The sequence below is a fragment of the Xenopus laevis genome, chromosome 5S (assembly GCF_017654675.1).
Source record: "Xenopus laevis strain J_2021 chromosome 5S, Xenopus_laevis_v10.1, whole genome shotgun sequence".
NCBI lineage: Eukaryota > Metazoa > Chordata > Amphibia > Anura > Pipidae > Xenopus > Xenopus laevis.
The window spans coordinates 39,082,246-39,107,803 of record NC_054380.1 but is presented as its reverse complement, the minus strand read 5'-3'; the positions used below and the strand labels follow the sequence as shown (position 1 = coordinate 39,107,803).

General features: G+C 38.5%; 1 protein-coding gene across 1 annotated transcript in view; it reads right to left on the bottom strand.

The window, feature by feature from the left end:
* Positions 1 to 25,558, bottom strand: part of LOC108717831 (cysteine-rich motor neuron 1 protein) — a 537,917-nt gene that overhangs the window by 500,810 nt on the left and 11,549 nt on the right. The window lies entirely within an intron of this gene.

Genomic DNA, 25,558 nt, shown 5'->3' with positions numbered 1-25,558 from the left:
AATTATTTGCCTTCTTCTTTTGATTCTTTCCATCTTTCAAATGGGGATCACTAACCCCACCTAAAAAACAAATGCTCTGTAAGGCTACCAATATTTTGTTATTGCTACTTTACTCATATTTCTATTCAGTCCCTCTCCTTTTCATGATCTAATCTTTTATTCAAATCAGTGCATGGTAATTTGGACCCTAGCAACCAGATATTTTCAATCTAATGAAAAATTATAATTGTTTTCTTAAACATGTTTTTTTCAAAACCCATCAGTTAATAGTGCTACTTCAGCAGACTTCTGCACTGAAATCCAATTGTTAAAAGAGCAAACAGAATTTCTTATATTCAATTTTGAAATCTGACATGGAGCTAGACATATTGTCAGTTTCCCAGCTGCCCCAGTCATGTGACTTGTGCCTGCATGCTTGGATGGAACTACTTTCTGGCAGGCTGTTATTTCTCCTACTTAATGTAACTGAATCAGTCTCAGTGGGACTTGAATTTTACTATTGAGTGTTGCTCTTAGATCTACCAGGGAGCTGTTATCTTTTGTTAGGGAGCTGCTATCTGGTTACCTTCCCATTGTTCTTTTGTTAGGCTGCTGGGGGGTGGGGGAGGGAGGGGGTGATATCCAGGGCCGGATTTACATAATGGGCGCCCCTAGGCCCAGTGCCGTTCGTCGCCCCTGTCGCCTTCACTTTATTCGTGCAAATTTTCATTAATGGGGATTGGTGCATGGGAAGGTTAAAAATGAGTTTAAAAATCCAGCACATTCCAGTGTTTTTGGACCAATGTGGGTGTGGTTGGGCAGCATGCCGCCCCCCTAAAATCCTGCCGCCCTAGTCCCGGGCCTAGGTGGCCTTTCCACAAATCCGGGCCTGGTGATATCACTCCAACTTGCAGTGCAGCAGTAAAGAGTGACTAAATTAGCACAAGTAACATGACTGGGGGCAGCTGGGAAACGGACAATATGTCTAGCCCCATGTCAGATTTCAAAATTGAATATAAAACAATCAGTTATCTCTTTTGAAAAATATATTTCAGTGCAGAATTCTGCTGGAGCAGCACTATTAACTGATGCATTTTGAAAAAAACATGTTTTCCCATGACAGTATCCCTTTAAATTGGACTGTATTGAAGATGGCCTTCCTGTAATTCAGAGCTTTCTGGACAATAGGTTTCCTTATAAGAGATCCCATCCCATGTACTACGTAAAAGGGGGGGTTGAATTAAGCAGAACAACTCTGGTTAAATGTTGCTTTTTGAAACATTATAGTAAATATTTTTTGTAGAATTAATATTTAATAACACCATAACATATTTTTTCTCTCTAAATTAAACCTTCTACTTTTACTTTATGGGCTTTTAACTGCCATTATTGTTTTCTGAACAAAACCCAACATGTCATGTGTTTAATATTCAAGGCCTGGTGGATTATCAGTACGTAAATGGTTAACAAGGATTAAAGATGCAAGGAAAACCAGCATTGTAGGATTGACATTAATGATGGATGACGAGGCAAAGGGTTTATTCTTTTTTTTTTTTTTGGATGCATCCAAACAGGGTTACCTTGGGTATAAATGCATTTGTCAGACATCTAGACATGACACATGGGATAGAGTTTTGTGTGGTTGATTGGCCTTTACCCTGTATTCATCTGCAGGGGATTAACTACTTCAGTGTCAGAGAAACAGACTATTGGTAGGTTTGACAAGAGCCCAGGCTTTACTCCAGTGTTATCCAGTCACTCACATGTAGAATCAGACAAATGAAGGCAGTGATGCACACAAAATCTCAAAGGTAATAAGTGAGACATGGTCTCAATAGTAGAGATGCTCTTTTTTGCTGTCTGGCCCCATCAAATCCAGATGTAAACATATGAAGCATCTATACAGTCTGTTTCTGTTTCTGTTTGTTTAACACAAACCCAAGAGATAGAGCTTGCACTGAAAGGATAGTCTGCCTCTTCTTTAAACTTAAAAAATCTATTTTCTCCTTTTATTAAACCATCTAAATTCTTAGTAAGGTACACAGTTGTGTGCACCAAAGAACACATATATGATGGCTGTAAAATACTAATTCTGCACACATTTGCAGAACAAAATGATTTGCATCAAGGTATTGGATTAAAAACAAGTCTAATGAATGCTTTAAATTACCATTTTGATGTTTGAAAATAGAAAGAAGACTTTTTGGCAAAAGGAGTAAAATTAGTATTTTGCTATCCCTCAATAATGTCAAAATTACATTGGAAAAATGGGTTTCCTACAACATTTTACTACTCTCCATTAGTGATGTGCGGGTCAAGAAAAACTCGACATACACCTGGCTTCCCCCTCTCCATTTATAGACCCGCAACGTCCCGCCGATGATGTCACAAAAAGGGGGTCGTGGGCGAGGAGAGCAGGCAGAAGAGCCTGAACCCGCAAATAGTGCAGCAAGGTCGGACCGAGCCCTCCTGACCCGCAGGTAAATCCGCTCATCACTACTCTCCATCGCTTCTTTGCCTACAACTTGACATTCTTCTGAATTCAATGAAAAACACTTTAAAAAGAAAAGTTACATAGTAAACATTACTTAAAAGGGTTGTTCACCTTTTTTCAGTTCTGTTGTTTTTAGATTGTTCCCCAGAAATAAAGACTTTTTTTAATTACTTTCCATTATTTATTTTTTACTGTTTTTCCCAAATCTAAATTTAAAGTTGAATGTTCCTGTCTCTGGTGTTTGGCAGCTCAGTAATTCAGGTGCAGACTCTAAACTGTTACAATTTTTGCAACATTTAGATGATACACTTTACTTGGCCCTCAGCCCAATCATGGCGGGAACAAGTTTAAAAAAGGTATGCAGGGGAGGGAGTTGCTGCTTCGACGTGGGGGGGGGCAAAGAGGGGGTTTTCAGCTTTGGTGGAGTTCAATCCGATGCTGACCCCAGTAAAGCTTAGAGAGTGCAAAGTCACACAAGCATTTATAATGTAAAAGAATGAGCCTGATTTATTAATGTTTGGTAAATTTAACTGAATGTTTCCGATATAACAGAAACTTTTCTGTGCTGGAAAGATGTGTGCCTATGTGAGAAAGATACTGTGTGTCTATAACATCTCCACTTGTGATTAGCAGTAGCACTGAGCTCTAACACCCCACTGGACTTAAAGGAGAAGTAAGCTAGAAATGTTGTACATTATGTTTTGGGCTTCTGTACCAGCCCAAGGCAACCACAGGCCTTTAGCAGGGAAGATCTGTGTCTGTGCTGCTGTCACTTACTGAACTTATGGACCCATTCACAATATACAGTACACATAGAATAGAAATGTCCCAATATAAGAATGATAAGTAATTAATACAGATAATTACTACATGGCAGCACAGAAAACAGTGCAACAAGCATCTGAAATTAATAATCAGCACTGTAGCATCAGTTAATATTACAGACAAACCTCATTTTCTGTTTGATAATTTGCGACAACCCCTAAGCTTAGCTTCTCAACAGCTGCTCAGAGCCCACTGAGCATGTGAGTGTCACAGAAACTTTCCAAGATGGTGACCCCCTGTGACAAGTTTGCAGCCTGGATCATTGCTGCTATTGAAAAGCTGAAACTTTAGGCTGGTGTAATAAGTTCAGTATATAAAAATATGGCATTTTTGCCCATATTTATTTTTAAGCTTTAGTTCTCCTTTAAGGCACTCAACCTTTTGATGCAATGGCACAATCAGGTGTCATTTCATGAAACTTATGCTCCTCAAATTCAGGAAAGCATTGTATCCCTAGTTTAAATTCTCCAGTTTGAATTATTTTAACTCTGCCCAATTATGTTAATATTTGTTATGTTTTTCTTATGTTTTTGTTTATTTAACCCGGCAGTTATCTCTAAATTAAACAGGTCCATTGCTGCGCTTATTACATTGCTGGAACAATGTGTAGGCACCACAGATGTTTGCTTGGAGCACTAGCCATGTACTGTATTTAGCTTACCTCTGACCTCAGATAAAAGTAAAGCTGTCTGATACTGAGACAATAGTTAACGCTCCATTAATGCTGCTATAAGGCAGATCCCATGTAGATCATTCATTGTCCTTTGCAGACTGAATTTCAAATGTGGGGCAAATTTTGGGATGTATTGTAGCCCGCTCGCATGCCCTGGCCTTCGGCAGTTCAGCGCCTGGTGCACTTGACAAAGGGGTCTGACCCCGAAACATTGCACGTTTGCAGAATAAAATACGCAAGGGTATAACCCTGCATTTGCTTGCCTTTGAGTGCCAGGGCAAATGCAGATGATGAAGTAGAACTGACATCTAGTGAACTGAGTTGCTCATTTGTGACAGATATTCTTCCCTTGAGAACTAGGGCCATAAACGGACATGTCAACTCCCAGTATTAGTTGGGCATCTCCCTGATTTAAGCCCCTGACCCAAGCCCCAACCCCAGGTCTTCTGCAGTAAGGGCAGTGACACACAGGAAGAATCGGGGAGATTAGTCACCCGGGGACTAATTGCCTCTTCTTCGGGCGACTTAATTCCCCGAACGGCCTTCCCCCTGCCTTCCGCCTGCTATAATGAGAAAACTCCAGGGCAATGGCACTCGTGCCGCTTCGATTTCCGAAGGGGGCAGGTGATTTTTAATTTTAGCAGGCGGAAGGCAGGGGGAAGGTAGTTCAGGGAGATAAGTCGTCTGAAGAAGAGGCGATTAGTCCCCGGGCGACTAATGTCCCCAATTCTTTGTGTGTGTCACTGCCCTAAAGGGCAATTCACCTCTGACATGGCTCGCGTAAAGAGAGATTGCTCCTCTCAGGTCTAGATTAATTTGATGATCTCTTGCATGCCTTTTTGAGTAATGCTCTTTTAAATGGCAGTTCTTATTACCTTTCTGACTTTTGCAATGATAAATAAAATATACTGAATTCTTTCTCTCTGATGCAGCACTGTAAAATACAACTAAACATTTTTCCTAGGCCTATCTATTCCATGATATGGATACACATGATTAAGTACTTCTTTATAATAGTTTAAACCAATAGTAGAAATTGGGGGCAATGTTTGTCAGGACATACAATGAAAAAAAATTCACAGAATGATCTTTTGTCGGCTGCTTAAAGGGCACTACATCAAATTGTTTATTGATATTATGGTGACAGCACATTTATTTTATTTTTGTAATCACAGTGTAAAATGATGAAAAAAGGCACAAGATCAACATTCATAATGCAGGGAGACAGAGCAAAAAAAGTGTCTAAGAATTCTGGCAGTGTTAAAAACAGCAGAAATATGCCTGTTGTATTGATTTTCTGATAATGTAAAATATCAAATTGCTTCAGATTAATTTCTGTTTATGAATAATTGCCTGAAGTTATTAGCTGGAAATCTATTTACCCCAAGTGCCATTTATACTCATGCGTTCATTCCATACACACAATAATAATTCTGAGAGTTAATATTTCATTAATAAATATTTTTGGGTGTTATTTCTATGTTCAAAATGCTCTGATAAGCAATGTCTTTTATTGTGCTTTAGCAATTGTGCAAATTCCCAATGCACCACAGTAAAGGAAAAGCATAGGACTGATCTGGGATACCAATACAGTGGCCTTGTTATGCATAGCAAAGGCTTACAAATATTTTAAAGGAGTAGTGTAATAACCTGCTTGGAGTTGAACCCTTGCCTGCCCAGAACTTGCCCCTAGGTCCTCTCGCTTTAAGACCTGGCAGCATCCGATTAGCGGAGAGCACCTGTTAGAAACAGAAGCGTTACGGTGGCCATAGATGCAAAGATCCGCTCGTTTGGCGATGTTGCCAAACGAGCGGATCTTTCCCCGATATGCCATTAACAGGCATGGCTATATCGGGGGTAATCTGATTGTTCGGCTGTATGGCCGAACGATCAGATTACGATGTGCCATGAGCTCCGGCGGGATCGGTCGGGTCAAAATAAAACTTGACCGATCGACCAAACGACCGATCTCCGCCGGGCGAAAGATGTCGGCACACGCCACACACGATCCGAAAATACTGTGTGTCTATGGCCACCTTTAGCCGAGACCAGGACCATAGGATTTGTGCTAATTTTTGGGATACCATATGTGACAAGTAGTTTGCCATTAGATTAAATTTTAATATGTAATAGCGATATTCTTGGATTATTTGCAAATGGTCTTTTTTTCTGTGGTTTTCCAGTAAATTACCTTTTTGTTCAGCATCTCTCCAATTTGAAATTTTAGCAGCTGTCTGGTTGCAATGGTCCAATTTATTCTAGAAACCATGCAGTGGTTTGAATAAAAGGCTGGAAGATGAATATGAGAGGGCCTGAAAAAAGAAACAATCTTAACAATAAAATTGTAGACCCATATAGAATACCTTCCAATTGTCCCGTTTACTGTGGGACAGCCCGATTTTGACAGCTCAGCCCGCAGTCCCGGGTTTCTTACTGAAAGATCGTGAGTTCCTCTTTGATCTCCTGCACTGATGCTAGAAAAAGATACCACGTTTCTGAAACTTTTGGCAAAGAGCCCAGAACACTGAGCAGCAATACTTCAATACAGTTGTAACAATTTAAGTTCAGAAAAGGAACAATTGTAACAACTGAAGATAAGCAAGTCTCTTGGGGAAACTGTGACTCACAGCTTAAAGGGCAAATGTAGCTTCATTAGCTAAAACATAAAAACATGTACCTAAAACTCTCAGAAATGTGTTCAAACTTTCATAACCTGACAAATTTTGCAAAATGGACATGGTAATTAGGGGATGTGGCTTTAAAATGGTCATGGTCAAAAAATATGATGTTTTTGTCCTTTAAATTTTTAAAATTTTGGGAGGTACGCCATAGAGCAATAGCTTTTAAGCTGTTGGAGGGTCAGTGACCTACATTTAATATAAATAATTAAAGGAGAGAAGTCAACCCTCTTGGTTTCCATGTATAGTGATATATAGTAGAAATTATTGTATAAAATTTAAAATAACTAAAACCGTAATACTATACTCCAAAGCAATTCTTTTGTACAATTCTCTACAAATAAGAACCTTCAACTGCTGTTAACTGTGACACGTGCAAATTACAAGAAACAGTTTAAATTAAATTATAACTGGAATGAAAAACGAATGCCTCGCGTTCACTTCCAATTAAGTTATAAAGTGCAAGTGCTGAGAGTAAAAGCCCAAACAGTTAGTTACAAAGACTGTAAAAAATATGGCACTATAAAATTAATTCTTGAAATAAAATATGTAAAATCACGTGACATGACTACCTTTAAAGTAATTGAAAAACTATAAAAATGAAGACCATTCAAAAAGTTGCTAAGCATAGGACATTTTATAACATACTAAAAGTTCACCCAAAAGTGACGTTTAATAGTAGCAATAGATTTACTACTATTTATTACTGCTACTACTGCTATGCACTGCATCTAAGGCTGGTCTCTGGGGATCAGTGAGATGTGGGAAAATTACAATTTTGTCTCCTGGAATCTGAACTTGAAGGTTATTGTGGTAGTGGCTGTGGTTGACTTAGGTGTCAGAGCTGGCATGGGGGCCCTCAAATATTTACACCTGGTTCTGAAATTTCAAAGCAGGAGGTCATGCAGTTATCGGAATTGTATTGAATTATATGGAATTATGTAGCAGACTATTTTTTGTATAATTTTGAGAGCTAAGGGGGAGATCAATTCCACATTGTTGACCTTAACTGGGGACTTGAACCAAAAATAGTCTAATACTATTGTCCTAAATAATGTGTATGGATATGAGATGTCTGCTGAATGTAATGGTTTATATATCTTTCCATCTCCGGAGTACTAAAATGACACACAAACCCCTTTTGGATAACATATCAGTATACAGGTATAGGACCTGTAATCCAGAATGCTCAGGACCTGGTGTTTTCTGGAAAATGGATCTTTATGTAATTTGGATCTTCATATCTTAAGTCTACTAGAAAATCATGTAAACATTAAATATACCCAATAGGCTGGTTTTGCTTCCAATAAGGATTAATTATATCTTAGTTTGGAACAAGTGCAAGGTACTGTTTTATTATTACAGAGAAAAGGGAAATCAATTTTAAAAAATTTAATTATTTAAATAAAATGGAGTCTATGAGAGATGGTCTTGCTGGATAATGGGTTTCCGGGTTACGGGTCCAATACCTGTACTACTGTATGAATTGTCTATATAAGTTAATGTACCAAATACACCCTGCCTTAGAAAGACAGAAACAAATATCTACACAGCTGATTTACACATCAAATTAGAAAAATGCACAATTCCCTGTTTATAAAAAAAACTGCACAATTAGGGGCAGATTTATCATAGGTCAAAGTGAAAATTCGAATTTAAAAAATTCGAATTTAGAGCTAATTATTGTGTACTTCGACTAGGGAGTAGTCCAAATTCGATTCGAATTTGAAATAAATTTGAAAATTCGAATATCGAAATTTATCATATACTGTCTCTTGAAAAATTCGACTTCAACCATTCGCCATCTTAAATAGCCTGGGGGCAGGCACACAGAGTGCTTTGTTTTCCGAAGTCGCCCGTAACTGCCTCAAGAGGAAACTTCGGGCGACTTTGGAAAACTAAGTGCTCCGTGTGCCTGCCCCCAGGCGATTTACATTTTAGCTGGTGGGAGACAGGGGAAGGCAGATCGGGGAGATCAGTCGCCATGAAGAAGAGGAAATAATCTCCACAAATCTGTCCTTTTCGGCTCCTTTTATTTATCCCCTTCAATTATCTATTTTATTCTATTGATAAGACACTCATTGCCTTAAAGATCAAAGACAGCTCTAAGAATATCCAATAGGAAATAGAAGTGATGTAGGTATCCTGTTTTTTGAGCATTTTCTATATACGTGTATATCTATATTTATTTTGCTGCTAATTTAATCTAAAAGTGATAGTTGGTGAAATACAAAACTAGAGAGCTACTGAACAAAAGGTAAAAGCAGCAAAATAAATAAATAAATAAATAAAAAATATAAAAATAAGAGAAAATATCAATGTCTACATCATACAAAGTTAATCTAAAGTTGAAAAACCCATATTTATTTCTGTTTCACGTATATACCTAACTCATAAATGGATCAAATACAACAACATGCTGCTTGTTTGGAATGTTCAACCGTAATCTTTGGACATGGTGCTGATCTGCAGTTTTCCACATGCATTGGGTATTTAAAGAAAGAGAGAATTGGAAACATGGCAGCTATCCCAGCAATATTTCTCTTGTGCATAGGGACAAAGCACAGCCCAAACATTTCCACTGCCACTGAGTTTATTTATTTAGAATAAGCAAAACATAGTGAGGAACTAAATCTTTTGCCAAGTGTTGCCATGAAAACGACACCCATAGACTCTAATGGGTGAAAACATTTGTTGCGCATCAAAAAAAAAAAAGTGTCACTCGTTGACTTCAATGCTTTTTGCATATTTTTTGCCATTTCGCAGATTTTTGTCGAAGCAAAACGGTCAGATTCACCCATCTCTAGTAGGGGATGCACCGAGTCCAGGAATCGGTTCGGGATTCGGGCAGGATTCGTGCTTTTTCAGTAGTATTTGGATTTGGTCGAATCCTTCTGCCAGGCCGAACCAAATCTGAAACCTAATTTACATATGCAAATTAGGGTGTCAGAAAACAAAATATGTTTTCCCCTTCCCATCCCTAATTTCACATTCGGTTTGGTATTCGGCCGAATCTTTCATGAAGGATTCGGGGGTTCCGCCAAATCCAAAATAGTGGATTCGGTGCATCCCTAATCTCTAGTATTGTTTAAGAAATCGTCCACCTTCAGTTGTTGATTAAAACTTGTCAAAGTTAATAGCAGTATTCTTTCCAGCTTTCAAATGGGCATCATTCACCCCAACAGCCAATAACTATTGCTCTGTAAGGCTACAAATATATTGTTATTGTTATATTTTATTATTTATCTTACTGTTCAGGCCTTATCCTACTCATATTTCCATCTCTCTTTCAAACCACTGCTTGGTTGCTAGGGTAAATAACAGGGCCAGAACTAGGGGTAGGCAGGAGAAGCACGTGCCTAAAAAAGTTTGGAGGGGCGCCAGGCACAGTACCTCTTCTGCCGGATTCCCCCTAGTTTGGACCCTTGTTTCCCCACCCGCGGCAGCAATTCCAGCTGCTAGGGCTCCTCCATGTGTGCGCACGCACTCACGTACGCATCTCCAGGACGTGCGCTGGTCTGCCAAAACGCTTGTTCGTGCACATGAATGTGAAGTGGGGCATCATAGTCGGCTGGATTACCTAGGCCCAGCTGACTCGGCCCAGCACTGGTAAATAAGACCCTATCAACCAGATAGCTGCTGAAATACAAAACTAGAGAGCTGCTGAACAAAGAGCTAAAACCTCCAAAATAAATAATAAATGTAAAAATAAGCGCAATTGCAAATTGCCTTATCAACATCACACAAAGTTAATCTAAAGGTGAAAAACCGATATTTATTTTCACGTGCATGCCTAACTCATAAATGGATCAAATACTGGACACTAAATACAACAACACAATGTAATATAATGCATATGCTTTCAGAACTCTCAGGCTTCCCCAGCAAAGAGAAAAACGAAAAAAATATGCAGTGGGATAGTCATTTGCCCCACACACGACTCTAACCCAACTCATAGGGATTGCATACCTCCCAACATTTTGGAAGTAAAAAGAGGGACAAAATTTTTTTTCTCACGTAGCACAGCAAATTTTCTGACCACGCCCTTTCTCTGGCCACACCCCCGAATTACCACGTTAATTTTACAAAATTTGGCAGGTTATGAAAGTTTGAAAATATTTCTCCTTATCTAAACTGTTTTTTTGTGTCTCAAAATTATTACAAAGTATCTGATTTACCAGTTAGGTGTTCTGTGCTCTCTGCTAAAAGCCAATTAAGTTAGAAACTTTGTTTCTTTTTCTGGCTGTTCAGTGCAGAGAAAATAGGGACTTTCCAGTACAAATGAGGGACTGCGGGTTGAGCTGTCAAAAGAGGGACTGTCCCTCTGAAAAAGGGACAGTTGGGAGGTATGGGATTGGCACCCGACCCGGCCTGCGGTTCAACATTTTCAGATATATCTTCACCCAACCCACCCCCAGGAGGTGGGACAGTGAGCATCTACTGTATAAATAAAAGTAAAAAGGGGCACTGTTAGGTTGCGGGTTGTTACAGAATATTTTGTGTGAGTGACGGCCCGAACCCACCTGATCCGCAGGTAAACACATCGGCCCACACATCACTACAATGGGATATATTCTGCATTGGCAGTAGACTAATTTTCTAAAAGAAATGTTAGTAAAAGATGCATTTTATCAAATTATTTTCACACTTGGGGCTAAGTATGGGAAGATGCAATCTGACACACTGTGGAAACAGGAGCAAATGTTATCCTGCACTATTTAATGCATCTAACTTCTAAAGCAACACTGTGTTGATTTTTTACATTTAATGGAAATTTGGCTGTGCACGCACAATTTGGAATATAAGGAATATGTCATTTAGATAAAAAAAAACACCAATGTTCATACCTCACAACTGTCCCGTTTTTAGAGGGGCAGTCCCTCTTTTATAGTATTCCAATAAATTTGAGTTCCTCCAAAAATAATAATGAACCAATGAATTAAAAAATACACATTGGACATATTGGACATAGACCTAGCGTTTTTCGTGCCCGTTGGGGCACTTACTCATAGACTAAATGGCACACCCCTGTACACAGGGGCTGTGACCAATCACAAGAAACATGTTACCACTTAACACAATCAATAAAAATACTTATTGTTACATACAAATACTGTGGATTACAATATATTGTTGTAAAATTACATAGTGAGGGCTAACTTAGCCCATATGTCTACAATATTAGATTGGCAAAAAAATTTGGAAAAATAACGAAATATTAATTAAAGAAAAAAATCAAAACGAAAAAATCTTTTCGGAAAATTAAGAAAGCAAAACAAGGAAAGAAAATAGTTACGAGAAAATAAATGAATGAACACAATACTGAGAAAATACAAATATAATATATATGAAAGTTTATAAAAATTGATAGCACAGATACTTAGAAAAGGTTTTCTCCAATTGTATACTTTAAGGAAAGTCGGGGAACATAGTATATATGCGTTTAAATGTAGGTTTAGATATAGTACGTTTAACCCATGTATTATATGACTCAAATACGAACTTATATGCCAGTATGACAATTGCTATGATAAGAAAATGTAGTGTACTTGATGATTTTTCATTGATATTATAGCAGTGTGGCTAAAAATAGCTATATAGTATATTTAGAGGCTGTTATTGTAGCAATATAAGATTCAGATCCTCTAGTTGTAAAGAAATCACTGGTTATTTGAAAAAACATGTAACATCGAAGTTACTATTCAAACTAGAAGGTTTTCTACTACGTCAGTGGAAAATCTATTTTGTTTCCAAACGGAGTAACTTCTGTATAATATCTCCACCCCGTTTTCCACTCACTGCTTTATCTATACCTAGGACGGCTAGTTTGTAGTGATGGGCGAATTTATTCGACAGGCGCGAATTCACGGCGAATTTGCGCCGGCATCAAAAAAATGTTTAATTAATAAATTCGCGAAACGCGCGCGAAAATTCGCGGCAAAAATTTGCCGGCATCAAAAAGATTTTTCCGAAAAAACGGATGCCGGCGTCAAAAATGGGTGCCGGCGTCAAAAACGAGACGCCAGCGCCATTTCGCGAATTTCGCAAAAAATTTGCGAATTGTTCGGTGAAGCAAAATGGCGCAAATTCGCCCATCACTACTAGTTTGGTAATGTCCCCCCCCCTATTGCACTCCTGGAAATGTTTAGCTACCTGGGAATCCTGATGTCCTTTTTTATATCTAAAATGTGTTCTCTGACACCATTTTTCAGTGGGCGAGAGGTTTGGCCCACGTACTAACATACTTAGGCCATATTCGGCCTTTGATATGATTCTGGATAAAGGCTATAAAACAGTTACCTGCCGCACACGCACAATAGGTAATCAGTTGGCCCCTAGCTTGGTTCAAGCAGCCACTATCAACTCGGACTGGCTCAATACCAACGATATGTACAAGTGCGGGGCAGTCAGATGCCTTACTTGTGCACATGTCAAAAAAACAAAAAAAGGTGTTACTGGATGTGAATACACCATACACAAGTGGTATATAAATTGTAACACTGCATTTGTAGTTTATCTTCTGGAATACAGTGTTTGCCACATTCAGTGGGACATTCACTAAGATTCGTAGTTGCGCTGGCGTCCGCTTCGCCGCGATTTGCCGCACTTCTCCAGGCGTATTTTCGCCAGCGCTCTGCAAATTCGCTAAAATCCGAAGTTGCGCTCAGGGGTAGCTTAAGGTTGCAAAGTTGCGCTAGCGTTAATTGGCCAAGCAAAGCGAAATTACGCTAGCGATGGTTAATTTGCATACGGCGCCAAATTGAAGTTACAATGGAGGTATATGTAGCAGAACTAAACAAGAACGGGAAACCTTCAAAACAGCAAATAAAATGTTTATTTTGCCCTACACATGTGCCCACTGTATAGTTAAGGTGCCAAGAGTTAGGAAATGTAGGGGGGAAGGAGGGGAGCCCCAAAAAATTTTTCGATCGTTTTCAGCCTATAACCCATAATAAAGAAAAAATGCCAGTGTTTTTTGGGACTTAGAAAAAATTTTAACTTTTTTTAAAGCAATCCCTATCTACTCTATTGCGCTTTGCCTGGTCTGAGGTGGCGAAGGAAGTCTAGCGTAAAAGATAGCGTTCAGAACAATGTGCGCGTTAGTGAATTTGCGTAGTTACATCCGTTGCGCAAATTCGCCAGGCGTAAGGGTGCGAAGTAACACTAGCGAAGTTATGCCAGCGTCCGTTAGTGAATCGGCGAAGTAACGAAAATGCCCAATGCTGGCGAATTCACGCTAGCGTTAGGTGCTTCGGCGCTTAGTGACTTTGCCATAGTACGTGGGCCAAACCTCTCGCCCACTGAAAAATTGTGTCAGAGAACACATGTTAGATTTTTTGTTTATTGATTTGTTGCTCTGTTTTTTTCCTTATATATTTTTCTTGGTAGCGCCATCATTATTAGACTCACAACTTAAAATTGAACTAAAATTTAACTAAAAACTGTAATAACTGGAAAAAAAACACAGAAATATGTTCAAACTTTTATAACCTGCGAAATTTTGTAAAATGAACATGGTAATTAGGCGGTGTGACCACAAAAATGGGTGTGGTCAAAAAAAATCACCACACTATGCGTGGTAACTTTTTATGTCCCTCTTTTTCTTTCCAAAATGTTGGGAGGTATGAATGTTTATTTGTTGCTCTAGGTGGGAAAATCTACCAGTTTGGCTCAGGATATGGGATTGCAACTCCAACACCGTATAAAGTGTGAACTGTGGGTTCTAGAATCCCAATCACGATATGAAGTTAGATTTATGGGGAATGACAAATGAGAACTCTGCACATTATTCAGTGAGAGCAATGGATAAAAATATCCTCATGATATTATACAGAAAGAGCACTAGATAATGTCCCCATTCAGGCCTGGGAATCAAAATAGGCCCTGCCATTCCAAGTACGCAGAGGCCCAAACAGCCCCCTACCAGCCCAAACAGCCCCCAACCAGCCTACTCTATGGTAACTTTCTATGGAACCATACAGCAGCCCCTTTGGCATTTGCCAGAACCCACAGATTGCCTGTCTTGTCCTACCTCCATTATATTATACAGTGAGAACAATGGATAAAGGCTTCCACAGCACATGAATCATTCAAAGCAATAGGTAATCACATGCCACTATAACACCATGAGTACTTTAGGTAATAGCATGCAAAGCACATTATAAAGTAACAACGAGTAATAAAACGGAGTCCCTAGAATATTCTAAAGTACAGACAATAGGTTTTTCTAATCAAAAACTCGTTAAACAGTTAGAAGCACTGGCTACTTGCTCAGCAACTCCATTATACAGTGAGAGTCAGTGAGTACTAGCATTTCAAGGCCATTAAACAAAGGGAGACAAGTGCCCTTTCGTTTCGGACCTGGGCTGTGCACATGCACAGTAGAGTAACAATTCCAATTTTTCTCTACTGTATACACACACAGCCCAGACCAACTGCAGTGGTGGCGTGACCTGGCGATTACTTGAAAACTACTCCAATCCAACAATTTCAGCAAATAGGAGCACTGGCTCAGAGTCTACAGTGATTTACTATAATGACTGTGTGTACCTAACAAATAGGAGCAACCCTATTGATTCAGTCTTTTTTCTGCATTAAGCATCCCCCTCATTTAAGAAGAAAAAAAACTTTGACTTTTGACTGAAGCATATTATGCTTGCATGGAGGATTCCACTTGATGCTTTTCATATTTTAGAGTAGGGATTTTTCAAGTACACTCAGGATGAGAGCCACTGTCCCACACGAAAAAGAGGGATCAATAAACCTTTATCTGAATTGCTCATTGCATTTACTGTATCGCTGCATCGTAGTGAAAGAGATAACAACATTTTGCTCATGGAGATTAAACAAAATACTAAATATTTATAATATTTAGGGTCATGGCACATTTAGCAAAAATACTAATGGAGAACCACCTGAACCCAACTGTGTAGCTTGTCATTTGCTGTAATAGAATCTGACACGTTAGTTTCCATTAAACCAAATGACAGCCTGGTATGGGATTACCAGGAACTCTGAGGTTTTTGGATACAGGTTTTTCTGTAATTTATAAGCAGGACAATAGAGAAAAGGGAAGTAATGAAAAAAAAACAATTGAATTAATTACTTAATTACTCTGTGGGAGATGGCTTTCCAGTAATTCAGATCTTTCTGGATAATGTGTTTTTGGACATATCTGTATTCCTATATGTTCCTACTTGACAGTGTCGGACTGGGACACCAGGGGCCCACCCAAAAACCTTTGACTAGGGGCCCACCATTTAATCTTAGACCAGGGGCCCACTCTCAGTACTATTATTCTTCCTCTCCTCACTCAACCTCTATTCTCCTAGTCTCTTTTCTTTACATACTATAATATTAGAACCTGTTATTCCATCTATTTAGCCACTTTGTTCTCATAAAAATAGGGAATGACCATGAAATAGGCCAAATATTTAGCATGAGGGCCCACTGACACCTTGGCCCACCGGGACTTTTCCTGGTATCCCTGTGGGCCAGTCTGACACTGCTACTTGATAAACTCACCATATACTCTCCTCAATCCAAATAAACCCTTCACATACTGAACTGTGTTTCAATATTAGGAAGCATCTATGTACATTGAAAGTGTCTGTTCTTACTTTTTGAAGTCACTTATATAAACAACCTTGCAAGCATTAAAGAGAACTTTACAGATAACAAGAGTACATTCATCATTGATCTATAGCTCTGTTTTTGTTCCATTTCACAAAGTTCCAAATCTGCAGTTGAACCTGAATAGATAAGAACTAATTAGCAGGGTTTATTCCAGAAGAATGGGCCCGGCTGAAGAAATGATAAATAAAAAGAGAACTTCACATTTTAGTTACCATGCTATCATAATTGTTATTTTATCAACTAATGGACTGAATTGAGTTCCCACTTTTGTTTAAATGCATCTGCCACCAAAGAATTGCTTGCACAGCAATGGATAAAGCAACAAAGAAAAGAATTCCTTTTATGAGGCTGTCAGTCTGAAAAAGACAAAAAAAAAAATTCTAGTTCACACTTAGGAGAGGCTACTGCTGAAATGAATTACCCTTCGATCTGTCTCTTCTGATCATCACAATAGCCAAAAATAAACTTCTCTGAGCCCCTGTCTTCTGCAATGTCACTGGGGTCTGGCTGCATTACAGAGGCCTAGGATGCATTGTTCTGTAAATCATACCTTAATAACAGGACCTCAAATCCCACAAATGCTATGTGTCAGAAATTCCAAGAAAGCAGTTTTATTGAACGGCACAAAATGAAAGCTCTGAAAATGAAGAGCGTTAACAACCTTCAGCCACCAAGTATGTCACTGTATGTGGGGATGCTAGGAAAATTAGAAGCATACAGTATACTATATGTGACTATAAAAATGAAAAAAATAGAAATTAAAAAAATGCTTAACTAGAAAAATAGTATACTTAAATGAATAGCTTCCTCTTAATGTAAAAGACAAGTAGTATTTAGTGTGCTAAAAACAGATACTACCAGATTTAATTTTGCAGTACTTACTGTATATGCAAACAAAAAACAAGCACCAACCATTCAGTTTTATTGGAACATTAGAAAGCATGGGTAAAGGTACAGTATATCAACACGCCCTCTAATTACTAGATTTGGCTACAGAGCTGTCAATAACCCTGTGCACAAAAGTCAATATAAAACTCATGTGCAGAGATGGAAGTGAAAGAGCTTAACAACCCTCGATCCCCTGATCACAACCCAATTTAGCATCTATGGGATGAATTGGAATTAAAGGTGGCCATACATGATAAGATCCGCTCGTTTGGCAAGGTCTTCAAATGAGCAGATCTTTCCCCCGATATGCCCACTAATGGCAGGGCAATATCAGGTTACAATGAAGAGAAGGGGTGCTGAAAAGTCGTAGGACCGTATCAACTAGCAGATGCATTCCTCAATCGAAGGAAAAATCAACCCTGCATGATCGATATCAGAATGATTTGTGGCCTGATATTGATCAGAGGGACCCGTGGGAAGCCCCTACACAAGGTCTAAAGGACCAATATCGGCAGCTTTAATCTGTGCGTGTATAGCCACTTTAAGATAAGAGCCAGACCTAACAGCATATCAGTGTCAAACCCCTATCATTTAAATAAAAGCAAATTAGACTGGTATCACAGGGGCCCATCAGGAAATCGTAGACCATAGGTTCCTCTACAAACTAGTTTTCTTCTCCTCACTCGACCTATTTGTTCTTCTAGTCTCTTTTCTTACTATACTATAATCTACCCTTCCATCTATTTTGTTCCCATACAGAAATAGGGGAATGACAATGAAATAGGCCAAATGGTTAGAAGCAGAAAGACCCACTGGGTGTTTCCTGGGGTCCCAGTAGGCTCGTATGATACTAAGCAGATCCCACCAACAATATTCCAACATCTAGTAGAAAACCTTCTCAGACACATAGAGGGAAAAGGCTGTTTTGGCAGCAAAGAGAAACCCAGATTTAGATGAATACATTTGGGTTTGGAATGAGATGTTGGATAGGCAGAGGTCCACACAGTTTTGGCCATGGAGTGTATTTTCCAGTCACAATAAACAGCTATGGGATTGTTGCATTTTACTTACCTATACAATTTTTATCTATTAATACTAATGCAAACTACGATAGATTAGAATATTCAACTGGAAGCCCAGAGGGTAAATTTCTATGTTTCCCAGTTTTCCCATGTGCTCAACATAAGCATACTGTTAAAAACTGAAAGTCAAGAAAGAAATCACATATTGGGTCAAAACAAACTGTAATTAAAAAAAAAAGTAAACAAAGAAAAACAGCCAGTACAGTCCACCCAGAGGATAGGCTAAAAAGTCTTACCTGCAATCATTTACACTTCATAAATATTTGCACAGCACACTAAGTAACAACCAAATATATATTTACCGTGATCAGACCAGGAATAACACAGTTACTGATTTCTTTGTTTATTCTGTGATATATGGCTACAGCTGGAAATTTGCAGTTATGTGCTTGTTTTAAGTAACGCAATTAATTGCATAGTTGGCAAATAACAAAGAAGGTGTTATTTGCGACTCAGTCAAGTTATTCCTCCTTACAAGCTATTAGACAACAACCTGAAAACAGAGGATTTGAATAAAACCACTTGCTGTTTAAGGGGAATTATTAACATTATAATTATATATTCTAAACCAGGGGTCCCCAACCTTTTTTTACCCATGAGCCACACTCAGGTACAAAATAATGTTGGAGAGCAACAGACACATGCAAAAAGTTCCTGGGGGTGCCAAATAAGGGCCGTGATTGGTATTGGTAGCCTCTATGTGGACTTGCAGCCAACAGTAGGCTCTGTTTGGCAGTACACATGTTTTTTATGCAACTAAAGCTTGCCTTCAAGCCAGGAATTGAAAAATAAGCACCTGCTTGGAGGCCACTGGGAGCAACATTCAAGGGATCGAAGAGCAACATGTTACTCACAAGCTACTGGTTGGGGATCACTGTTCTAAACCAAAGCTGTCTAACTGGAGGACTGCATGAGCTAAGCCCATAGGCAGGTTGGTGGCCAGAGACTCCCTTAAGTGACACATCTGAACTTCTTATATTAAAATCAACAAGGTAAAATTATTTCTTTTTCATAAATTCTAATACATCTGTGCCATTGGTGGCAAAATAAATAATATCTGAACAAAGTATATCTTAATCTTGGCCTATACAGTAGTGATATCCTCGCCTGTGCCCTGTGCCCAAACCTGCTCCCAAACTGGTCTTCCTTTAAATATCTGCATCCTTCCTAGCCCCTCTAGTAACATCAGAGATTGGAGTAGAGAGCTAGAGATGTCAAAGAAAGAGTAGGATATGCATGAAAGGGGAAGATGGATGATGATTAGTGATGGGCGAATTTATTCGCCAGGCATGAATTTGCGGCTTTTGAATGCTGGCGTCCAAAAACCGGACACCGACGACAAAAATGAGACGCCAGCACCGTTTCATGAATTCGCCCATCCCAAATGATGATATCAACATAGGGGGAAAATTCTGACCATAATATATGGGTCCCATAGATTTCAGTTTAGGCATCACTGCTAAATAGGTCACTATGTTACTTAGTGTGGCCAACTCTAATATAGCTAGCTAGCTGGCTCATGACCAGGGCTAGCTATATTGGTGCTAGGTGCTCAGTGGGGGGGAGTGATATGAACCCCATCACTGATGATATTGATGCTAAAGTTCATCAGTTGCACTCTATACCCTTGTTCCCTTGTTTTGCTCAGCAAGTTGTGCAAAGTTTCTAATATACATGACCAGTTAGTGTGCACAATTTTTGCTGATTTTGTCTGTCAAAAAAAAACTATGAAACAAAATATATTGAGTCATTGAAAATTATCTCTCAGTATTTTCTTGGATATTTGCTGGGTTTACAATATAACCCCCTGGATCTTTATAAAGAATAATGAAATGTGTTTTTTTTCCAAGAACAATAGTGGTCATGAAATTCCACATTCCTTGACCTTAAAGAGAATCATAGGGCAAATCCAAGTCTTTCAAGTATGATGAATTATTATAAAGATAGATATTTAAATTGCAGAATGAAAGATTCAATAAGAGATAAATATAATACTACATTTATGTAGGGTCTGACAGATTGCTTTGTATAAATATTTCTCTCTCAGGAATCCTTCCCCTGATTGTGGATTGTTGTCATAACCAACACCGTACAAATATACCAGAGATGGGTTTTTTTTCTTTACACTCAGGACACCACAGCACCATCTATATTACAAATATTTGATTACTGACTCCACTGCACGTCTCCAGGGACAGCATGCTGTCACCGACCTTTAAAATCAAGAAAAACAATATGTTTTTCTTGTGTATTCATCTGGTCTCTAACAATCAATCTCTCTCTCTGCGAAAGAAGCAATAAGGGGCAATGGCATTAGATTTGTTTCAGTCATATGAACTACAAAGAAAGGTAGAGCGGTCTGTGAGCAAGTTCTCATGCATGAGGTGCAATCAGGTTTCTTTTATATGCACAAACATTCCATCAAAGCAAGCAGATTAAGCAGCTGTTAAAATGGTTAATAGTATTCTGTCATATGTTGGCCATCGATGTTACAACTATGATCTTTACTGGAAAAGATCTTTCCAGGAAAGATTGTTCATTTTAATACACACACATGTAGAGCGGAATCGTAAGATATACAGGTAGAAACAATATAATTCTACCTGTATCTGACAATTCAGCACTAGCAATGGCTGATGTTTGGGTGCCTTCAAAGGTGCTGATTGATATCCAAGTCTTCTGCCGATATTGGCCGGCTCATCTCCCACCAAACACGCACCGAATATTGTACGAAAATTAGTTTCATACAATATTATCAGTGCGTCTATGACCACCTTTATTGGTGGATGTACTCAGCCTCTATAAAACCAACAGAGGGCTCTCCCAGCATCCTCAGTGAAACATTGCCAGAGCAACCTGCTCTATTCTGCTGTTAGTTTCCAGTTAGGGTTATTTAGCTTATAAAACACACGGACGATCCCTTTACTTGTGTCACAATATTTTATCCTAAGATTGAAGCAGAGGTCTGACTTAAGTCAGTACTTGATAATTCAAAAACACAGAGAAAGGTAAAGTACCCCGCTGACAATCTTACTTGGCAGTTACTTATATAAATTGTTTCAATACCTGTTAGTTTAAGGACTTAATATATTCCAGTGCAAACCCTGTGATTGTCGTTACACCAGTCCCATGAATTGTTAAATACTAAAGTGACGTGCTACAAATTCATTATATAATTAATCAGAATTAGATGATTGAAATTAATTGTAGAAAAAGTGCAGTGCAATGGAATTCATTCTATTAAATTAAAATTAAAAACCAATAGATAAATCCGCCCACAATAAAATCGATTATAAATTGTGGCGATATTGTTTGATAAGTGATTATAGTATCTAAATCGGAAATGGACACCAATTAATTAATAAAGTGCTTTTCAGTGCTAAATCAATAATTCGTTATAACTCAAGTAATTGATTATAAATTAATTAGAGTAACCGCATTAACTAGGATAAATATTAAAAAACAATACTCAGGTTCATGAAATGAAATCGGAAAATGGAAAAGGAGAGAGATAGAGTTGTCCCAAATCTACTACCTAATTTGATTCTAATCCCTGTGATTCTAGTCAGCAGCAGATTACCAACTAAACATTATTCTACAATTGTTTGGACATTTTAGGAAATGTACTACAATATTAACTTATTAAGGTGCAGTTAATCACAGAAATATACAATATAAAACATACTGAAGCTAAACAGATAAAATACATAAATCATGTCCTAGAATATTTCCAGGTAGTCAGTTGAACCATAGCTGAACTCTTAAATGTAACTTTAAAGCTTTCATTTCTTCTCAAATATTTTTTTTTCCATATTTTAACATGCAAATTAACTTATGAACAGATTAAATTGGATTCATTTTACGACTCAGGCTGACTCTTGTCGACTGGATCCAACAAGGATGGATTTAGTGGTTTCCTACTTTATATTTGTGGCGCTCTTCCGCTGGATATTGGTGAATTTTGGAAATTGGATTTGAGCAGTTGAAGGATTTCAATTAGATTCCATTTAAACCTGCATGTGTTCAGATTATGCTAAGGCTTTATAGCATGATTAGATAATTGCTTGCATAAACCCTAAAAGCAACAATAAACAAAAATTGCATACAAAAATATAAATATTTTAATAAGATTACTCAGTGCCAGATGTCCCAGGCATAAACCTCTTTTACAGCTGAGGCCTGTAGGTTGAATACAATTACCTATCTGATCTGTTTGGGTATTGACCTGCTCTTTTTTTTGACATGCCTTATTCATGTCTACAGAACCATTAGGAAATTTCAGGAAAATATGATTTCAGGACAGGACAGGATAGCCTTTAAAATTGTTGCATGTTTTTGTATTTCAAGGGTTACAAAATTCACGTTGCAAAAACTGACTTATACGTGCAGCTGTTTAACCCAATGCTACTGTTCTCTACATATAATAATGGCCCCACTTTATCTGTAGATCCTCTACAACTAGAATTGATGCTGAGCCTCAAGGTGGCCATAGACGCACAGATATCGTACACAACTAATTTTCGTATGATATTTGGTGCATGTATGGTGGGAAAAGAGCCGACCAATATCGGCAGAAGAAATTGGATATCGGCCAGCTCATCGATCGGGCTGGATGGAAAATTTGGATCGGGATTGGGCATTGTTAGTGTTGAATCGTCAGATACAGGTAGAATTCTATTGTTATATCTGAGGATTCAGATCTACACGTGTATTTAAATGAACATAATTGTCTATGGCCACCTTTAGTCAGTCCCCCCTCAAAGCCCTATACATTTCTTGGTCACAGGGTTGCCAACGTTTTGTGTCTTACTGGGGCACAGATATGACATGATGGACAGGTTGATGGTGGATTATGCATTGCTATAACACAATGGACTGGTAGAGGGCTGATTCTGCTTATTTTGGGGAAGAGAAAATATATGATTGGAGCAGATCGAGGGCTTGAATGGACGGGCCAGGTGCTCAGTTTCAGGGTAAACGTAACTAGTAGAATGAGGAAAGCAATCCAAGGCAGAATATCTGCAACAATGTAATTAATTAGCAACTACAAAACACTACATGTTTCGGCCTCAAACGCCCTTTATCAAGTGGCTCAGTTTCAGGGTATTACATATTTACCAGGAACTACATTGGCAGTACCACTGGCCCAGCCTTGGCAGGTATTTTATTCGCTAGGCCAATAAAATACAATCTGGATGGCATCCCTACTTGGTTGCCAGCAGCCACTGGGTCTGCTGGTTCTATTTAACAATGTATGAATCTGATTCAACAATTCAGTTTTAACCAATGAAGCTGCATTTAAGAGACATAGGGGGAATGTAATTAAAATTTGCAAGCAATGTTTAAAAGGGTGTTTTTGTGAATGTTGAGGTGCTCGAAATTTAAAATAAGTCACTGGCAAATATTAAATCGCTAAGCATAGGTTAGCATTAACGCCTGCTCTGGAGTTTCGGTAAATATTTTGTCGCAAAATATACCTTGCGGTTGAGAAATTTTATTACATACATTGCAAATGTTTGCATAAGCCATTTGGTCACAAACTTTGCGAGGAAGTCTTTGAGGTCTGTAATGTACAATGGTCTTTGCGAACGCTTTTTGCTCTAACGCAACATATTACATTCCCCAAATAGAGTTTCACGGTATACAATGGTTAAACACGTCACTTTCAAAAACTTGTCTAGTTGGGTAATAGGGTTGCCACCTCTTCTGGAAAAAGATACCATCCTATATTTTTTTTTCTCTACTAATAACATGGGCAAAAAGCATTGTTTGTACTGGCTCGGCAAGTAATATACTAACCAGGTGGCATTCCTATTGGGTGAGGATACAACTAAAAGTCCAATTGGCCCAAAACTTTAGGGCAGGGATCCCCAACCTTTTGAACCTGTGAGCAACATTCAGAAGTAAAAAGAGTTGGGGAGCAACATTAGCATTAAAAATGTTCTTGGGATGCCAAATAAGTGCTGTGATTGCCCATTTGGTAGCCCCTATGTGGACTGTCAACCTAGATTGACGCTCTGTTTTGCAGTGCACCTGGTTTTTATACAACCAAAACTTGCCTTCAAGTCTGGAATTCAAAAATAAGCTCCTGCTCCTCAACTGAGGAGCAACATGTTGCTCACGAGCTACTGGTTGGGGATCACTGCTTTAGGGCATGGACAAGGCCAGTAGCTGATGAAACAAAGGCAGTAACATCTCCAACAGATCATATCAACAATAAGGAATTACATGCAAAACGGGACTGAGTTGGAATAATATAGTTTAGTACCTGTGTCCATTCAGATCACTGCACATTATATAAACAATATAAGATAGAGTAACACATCTGCACTTTCATTCCATATGTTCAGTTGAATACTATCCAGAATGTATTAATAACACTGGCCATAAATCGTGGAAATAAATCAGTTGCTCTTGAAATTATACAAATGCAAGAAAAGTGATAGCTCCCTGCCAAAAACAGTTTAGGTGCACTTTCCAAACAGCATTCAGAGACTGCTGAGCCTGAACAATTTATTGTGCCCAGCTCTGACTTCAGCTAAACCTCCCCCTTAAGTTTTTATACTTTTTTTAAGCAATATAGGATTGTATGGCATAGTTCCATGTCTCTACTACTACAGTGAAAACTATCATCTGAAAATCAATACATTCAGCAGAACGGTCCATACTGTTACTGTTATATGCCCTATCGAGGGGGTTAAAAAGCTTTTCTTCAGTCCTGAACAAATAAACACATTTAAGCCAGTCTCCCTGCCTCTGTTTATTGGTTTACTGTGATGTGTAGGATTGATTTATTATCATATACAGTATATGTTTTTATTGTAGGATATGTGCCTTAGTTCTGGGTGGTGTAACATCCACTTAGAATTTTAAGTAAATATTTACTTTAGAGCATTTTTTCAACTTACTTTACTATTATTTTTTTTATCCAACCTCTAGAGCTACGTATACCGTACTCCTTGCAATTTTGATATGCCTGGAGCAAAAATGGTTAAAAGTTTCCCTTAGAACAATAATAATTATTTTTTAAAGTGCATATTTCACTACCAAGGAGAGCTTTCAACCTAAGATCCCTATCACAGTCATACAACCCATGCGCAGGGTCAAGTGCCAGGGCCAAGTGCATCCTTATGGGGTGACTTTGGGTGCTCATACTGTATATTAAAATATATATTCCCCCAGCTGGTGAAAACCAGCAGTAGAGCTGAAGGGGGTACTGCTAGTTCTGGACATGCAATAATTTCACCAGCAACCATCTAACTCTTCTGTGCCAAGAGGCGACCCTAGTAGACAGTAGAACATG